The sequence below is a fragment of the Lactuca sativa genome, chromosome 7 (assembly GCF_002870075.4).
Source record: "Lactuca sativa cultivar Salinas chromosome 7, Lsat_Salinas_v11, whole genome shotgun sequence".
Lineage (NCBI taxonomy): Eukaryota > Viridiplantae > Streptophyta > Magnoliopsida > Asterales > Asteraceae > Lactuca > Lactuca sativa.
In genome coordinates, this window is record NC_056629.2 from 136,659,683 (window position 1) to 136,665,668 (window position 5,986).

Below are 5,986 nucleotides of genomic sequence, written 5' to 3' on the forward strand. Positions count from 1 at the left end.
TCGTTATCTTGATCTTCTTCTAGCTAGATCCTTCTATATTTGAGTTTTAGGGCTATTTTGGTGTGTTGGTACTTCATTTCGAGTGATGAACCAAGATCTATAGTTGCAACTTCAGATCTAGGCTTATCTTGGTCCTTACAATCATAACATCTCAGTCTTTAGCATGTTAGTGTATTTTCCCTTGCCTAGAATCTCTTCTTTAGCTTGATTTAAGTCATTATCACCTTGCATGTACGTAAAGTTTGCAACTTTACATAAGAAGTCTTCCTTAGGAGCTTAGATATACGTTATGGAGCTTTGGAATGGCTTAAAAGCATCTGAATGGATAAAGGACTTAAGGGAATCGATGAGTTTTATGGTCAACTCGATGAGTCAGATAAAGATTGTCGTGCAAGGGTTTCTGCATGGACTCGTCGAGTCAGTAGGAAGACTCGGCGAGTCAGAGAGGGTTTTCCCGACTTTTGAACCTGCATGAATTCGACGAGTTATAGGGAAACTCGATGAGTTGGTGGGGGATTTCACGACTTATCGAGTTCAGGAAGGACTCGACGAGTTGGTAAACTGCACTCGACGAGTCGGGTCAACATGGATTGTTGACCTTGACCATTGACTTGGACTTTGACCAAGGGTTGACTAGTTGACTTCTTGGGCATTTTGGGAAATTGGAAATTTATGGATATGGTTCTATAGTGAATATATGTGGTGGAGTTTGTGACGCTGATCCGAGAGCTTGAGCTTATCACTTCAGCGCGACAGTTGTGAGGTGAGTTATCCTCACTATATTAACTGGGTCTAAGGCACCAATGCCAACACTTATCGGATTTGTATCTTGGTTTATTACATGTTATGCTTATTGATTTACAAGCCAATAGTTTGGATGGTGATATGCTTAGTGACCTGGTTAGGTCGGTATCCTGGTATATACGATGAGGCTATGTTAGCGACCGGTTAGGTCTGTATCCTGGTAATAGGATGTTGCTATGATCACTACTAGAAAAAGACCTTTTACGACGCGCAAAACACGACGCTCTTTGATTAATGTTACGCATTAGAGAGCGACATTAAAAAAGTGTCATCTCTTCAAAAATTTTAAGGATTTAGGTCGCGCATTACTGAGTGCCCTTAAATTAGTGTCTGATGTAAAAATATTAAAAACACGGAGGGCACCTATAATAAAAAGGGCGTCCTCTACAAATGTCGCTTTATAATTTTAATAAACACGCGTTTGGACTCAGGGGGGGAAACTAAATCCCCTAAAATTTTGAACACCCGCTTCCTCTTCCTCTCTACTCTCTACACCCGCCAAATCAACTTCATTCTCTCCCTTCTTTTTCTCTGCAAACCCCTTCTTCTCCGATCGACTTTCACTTCCTTCTATGTGCAAACCCTAATCAAACATAACACATTTGAAATAGTAATATCTTCTTTCATTTTCTCCCCTACTACTCTCTGTAAAACCTAGCAGCCGCCACCACTAGAAACATGGAAAATCCCCCAAAATTTTGAAGTACCCCGCTCACTCCTCTCAATATCTCTTGCGCTTTCGTATTTATAGCCAGAGTTGGAGAGCGAAAAGAAGAAAGAAGAAAGAAATGATGTGCGTATTCTTCCTCTTTTCTTCCTCTAGCTCGATCACAACCCTTCTTCTCCCTTCTTATTATTTCTTTTTTTATTTGCAGGTGAGGGTGTGAGGTGGCGTTCAAAGGTTGTCAAGGGGCTGTGAGGAGCTATAGGGCTCAAGTTCGAGGTTGAAGATTAGAAACCGAAGGTTGAAGATCAGATTTGGGATTAGATGAGTCGCTGGTACAACTGACGTCGTCGTGGTGTAGGTCAGATGAGTCGCCGGAGTCCAGGCCAAGTAACAGTGTCGCTGGAGTTTCGGGAAGCTAACGATGTCATCAATTCGAGTGCAAGTGATGTGCCGATTATTGATTTTGGATCAATTACTAACTGTTTGCCATTTTCTTTCTAGAAAATCAATGTAGTGTCTGCTTCTTAATCTTGTTCTCTATGAGTACCATTGTTACCGTCTCTGGTAAAAACATCTAACCATATGCCAGATTCGTTGATTCAGGTTCTCCTCTTCTCCTTTACGTCCCTAAACTTCTTTTCAATCAACACAATTAAGTTTTTACTGCCCACTAAGTGTTTGATTATTTGCTTCACTGAGTATTGCAATATTTGATTATCAAATCAAGGCCCCTGTCTCATCTTGTGTAATCCATTTTTGATACTAGTATTGTTGTTGTATGTTAAAAGGCTACAAAAGTACCTGTTAAAGAGTATGAGTTTGATGAAAAGAAGATGGCAAATGTGCAGTCTCATCTGGTGCGTATCAATAAGGGCATTATTGTACTTTTTAAATTTATTATTATTTTTTAATTTTTAATAATTGGGTTATGTAGGAAAAATTGGTTGCCAATAACTATTACTTGAACAGGTCTCCAAAAGATGCGTACAGATAAATATATTATTCATGAAGTGAAGGCAAGAATAGTTGAATGGTATATGATTATGAACAGGGGCAAATGCGTAAAACAAATTATGATTCTTTTTATTATGGATGGTGCACAGGACAAGGGCAGGCTGGTCAAGACTGGAAGCTTTACACATTCATATCCATTTTGGTGAAGATCTGATACCCCTCTTATCTACAGAGCAGTACCCATGATGAGCAGGTAATAAACAATAATAATATTAGTAATGACCTTCTTTCTTTTTAGCATACCCTTTTTAATATGTTTTAATTTTTATTCTGGATCCATAATACAGTTGCTTGAAGCAGCTTGGTGTCTTACAAACATAGCTGCTGGAAAACCTAAAGAAACAAGAGCTTAATTGCCTGCATTACCTTTACTCATTGCTCAAATTGGAGGTTAGTGTTAAGTACTTAGTTTTTAATATTTCTTGATTTTTTCATATCACTTCAATGGCGTAATTCTAATTTTGTAATTGTTATCCAAAAAAGAGTTCAGTGCCTGTTGCAGAGCAGTGTGCTTAAGCATTAGGAAATGTTGCAGGAGAAGGTGAAGAACCGAGACAAATTCTGATTTCTCAAGGGGCATTACTTCCTCTTGCAAAAATGATGTTGCCAAATAAAGTTTCAGTTAACGGGTGAACCAAGTTTCTCTGAAATGGTTAGTTTTTGTAAATTTTTTATACAAAATCCAATTTTGTTCTTCAATATTATAAAGATCAACGGTAAATTGGTAATTTTTGCTTTTGTTTTCCAATTTTCAGGCGACAACATTGTCAGGGCCTCCTTATATCTTTGTTTCTACTCCAGCTTGTGTCCAAAGATGTCTTTCATCAGGTGTTCTTCAAGCAAAATCCATTCATGATTATCTTTCAATTATTATTCTTGATAAGGTATGGATTCTTTTCTTTCTGTAACATTTATAATACTCTTTATTAAAGTACTGATTCATGTTAGTAAATCAGGCAGATCTTATTTTTACATATGGATATGAAAAGAATCTCAAAGATCTCAAAACTCACATTCCTAAAAGATGTCAATGCCTTCTCATGGCTGCTACCTCAAGGTTTGTTTGTGTCATTATCACTTCTTATAAGATGGTATTTCCATTTCTACCCCTGCAATTTCTTCATTCAATTAATTCTGATGAAATTTTTGCAGTGATGATGTTGAAAGCTTGAAGAAGCTTTATCTACACAATCCCTATATTCTTACTTTAGCAGAAGTTGGTGATGGAAAGGACGAAATTGTCCCCAAAAATGTTTAGCAATTTTGGGTAAGAGCTTAAGAGCTAAAATCTTGTATACTTATTTAACAAACTTATTTTAGGGCATTTCTTTAATACATTTTATAGTTTCTTGAATCTTTATTTATTTCTTTTACTTTTATATTTAGATACAATGTAGTTATCGAGATAAGCTTCTTTACATTCTTGCAATTTTGAAGTTGGATCTTGTTCAAAAGAAAGTCTTTATATTTACAAATACAATTGACACAAGTTTTAGACTAAAACTTTGAGCAAGTATTATTTTTCCCATTAAATTAATCTTTTTTTACCTATTATAGATTTTAATAAAACTTTTTATATATTTTTTGACAGTTTGGTATAAAATCTGCTGTGTTAAATGCTGAATTGCCTGTGAATTGACGTCTACATATTCTTGAGGTATTATTCCCTTTGACTTTTCTTGAAGTTTTTATAATTCTATATAATGTTTTTTAGGGTTTTGGTTCTTAAATGAATAAAGAAAACAAATTTCCTGGGCGGGAAAGAAGCAGACATACTTGCTGGTAAGATGAGTATGGTACAGTTGCAAGGGCGGGACCAGTTGCTGACAGCACAAAATGAAATGCTCAAGGTACTCTACTCTACTGCTTCATCATATATGTCTGCAAGTTTGGTTGGCAGTTTCCCTTATTACAGATGCGTTGGCTGCATCTGGTCAGGTATAAATTCACCAAATGTTGACTTTGACTTGACTTGACATATAGTTTAAGGAAAATGTTTGACTATTTGTCAGTTAGTTGACTTCTTAACCATTTTTTTGTTTTGTTTTGTTTTAGGCGTTGATTGCTAGTTCGATTTCAAAAGGGAATTATAGATCTGTGAAGGATATTACATACTTCGTGTTGACTGTAATGTTAATTAATAATTATTTTGTTTATATAATATATAAAGATGTTTTTATTTTATAAAAGTTAATTAATGTTTTATTATTTTCTTTAGATTGGTTTTGTGATGGGTGTTACTTTGGCTGCAATATTGGGAGTTTCATTTGGTTCCATAGTCACACTGTTCACTAAGGACATTGGAGTATTGGCGATTGCTAGAACCGGGGTTTTGGTAAACTCCCTATAATACCCTTGTTGTTAATATATATATATATATATATATATATATATATATATATATATATATATATATATATATATATATATATATATATATATATATATATATATATATATATATATATATTTCTGATGCGTTTTGATTTTGTGAAAAAAGTTTGTGAGTGCTAGTCAGCCTTTGAATGCTTTTGCTTTTATTGTTGATGGTTTGCATTATGGAGTTTCAGACTTCCCGTATGCTGCTTATTCCATGGTATGCTTTTTTTTAGACATGAATATAAAATTACATATTTGCCCTTGGATTAATATGTTTTCACTGTAGATGCTTGTTGGGATTTTATCGTCTGTAATTGCAACTTGTTATGAGATGGTATTACCACATTTTTCATACTAATACTAATTACTAAGGCAGATTTCATTTGAAGTGTCTCTTGGATTAATAATAGCACAATGTTTATCAGGCCAAAACCATTGCATTTTGCAATAGTTGATGAACTTGATTATGTCCTAATTGATGAGGGAAGAAACACATTGCTGATAAGGGGTGAGGTATGTCTTCTTACTTTGAGTGTTGTACGGATAAATGATGTTTAAAAAATATTTGGGAAAGTAAACAAAAGGAACTAGTTACTTAACAACTTTGATATTTTGATATGCATCTCATTCTCAGGCTAGCAAGGATGCTGCACGTAACACAGTTGCTGCTAAAGTAGCTGAGCTTCTCATGCGTGGCCTCGTATTTTACTTTTTTGCCCTTCTTTTTCCTTTTTGATGTCTTGTTATCCATCTCCATTGTATGCGTATCTCATTGTTTGTTCCACTACACATCATGTAAATTTATATATTGTAACAAATAGAATTGTAAGACATTAAATTTTATGAAATGGATTATATTTTTTGTATATGATATTTTATTTTATATTGTGAGGCATTAAATGCAAATTTAATTTGAAAATTAGTAAATCTATAAAAAAATATTTTTTTTTAACATTTAAAATTATGATACGCAAACATGCGTGTCATCTTCATTTATGACATGGCCTTTCTTGACAGAGGCTTTCTTGATACGCATTGCGTGTCATTAACACGCGCGTCGTAAGGTTACGACACGCGAATGCGTATCGTCTTTCTTTATGACAGGGCCTTCCTTGATACGCA

At 34.8% G+C, this 5,986-nt stretch overlaps 3 long non-coding RNA genes across 3 annotated transcripts; all 3 read left to right on the top strand.

The window, feature by feature from the left end:
• Nucleotides 1-1,341: 1,341 nt before the first annotated feature.
• Nucleotides 1,342-2,610, top strand: LOC111903660 (uncharacterized). The gene is made up of 5 exons (XR_002854249.3): nt 1,342-1,597; nt 1,680-2,074; nt 2,260-2,328; nt 2,406-2,504; nt 2,575-2,610. It is a non-coding gene; the product is annotated as an uncharacterized LOC111903660 (long non-coding RNA).
• A 725-nt stretch (nt 2,611-3,335) lies between these two features.
• Nucleotides 3,336-3,739, top strand: LOC128127060 (uncharacterized). The gene is made up of 3 exons (XR_008225105.1): nt 3,336-3,369; nt 3,442-3,542; nt 3,653-3,739. It is a non-coding gene; the product is annotated as an uncharacterized LOC128127060 (long non-coding RNA).
• Nucleotides 3,740-3,814: 75 nt separating this feature from the next.
• LOC111903661 (uncharacterized) lies at nt 3,815-5,730 on the top strand. The gene is made up of 5 exons (XR_008225240.1): nt 3,815-4,142; nt 4,200-4,423; nt 4,541-4,820; nt 4,986-5,377; nt 5,499-5,730. It is a non-coding gene; the product is annotated as an uncharacterized LOC111903661 (long non-coding RNA).
• The last annotated feature ends 256 nt before the right edge of the window (nt 5,731-5,986 follow it).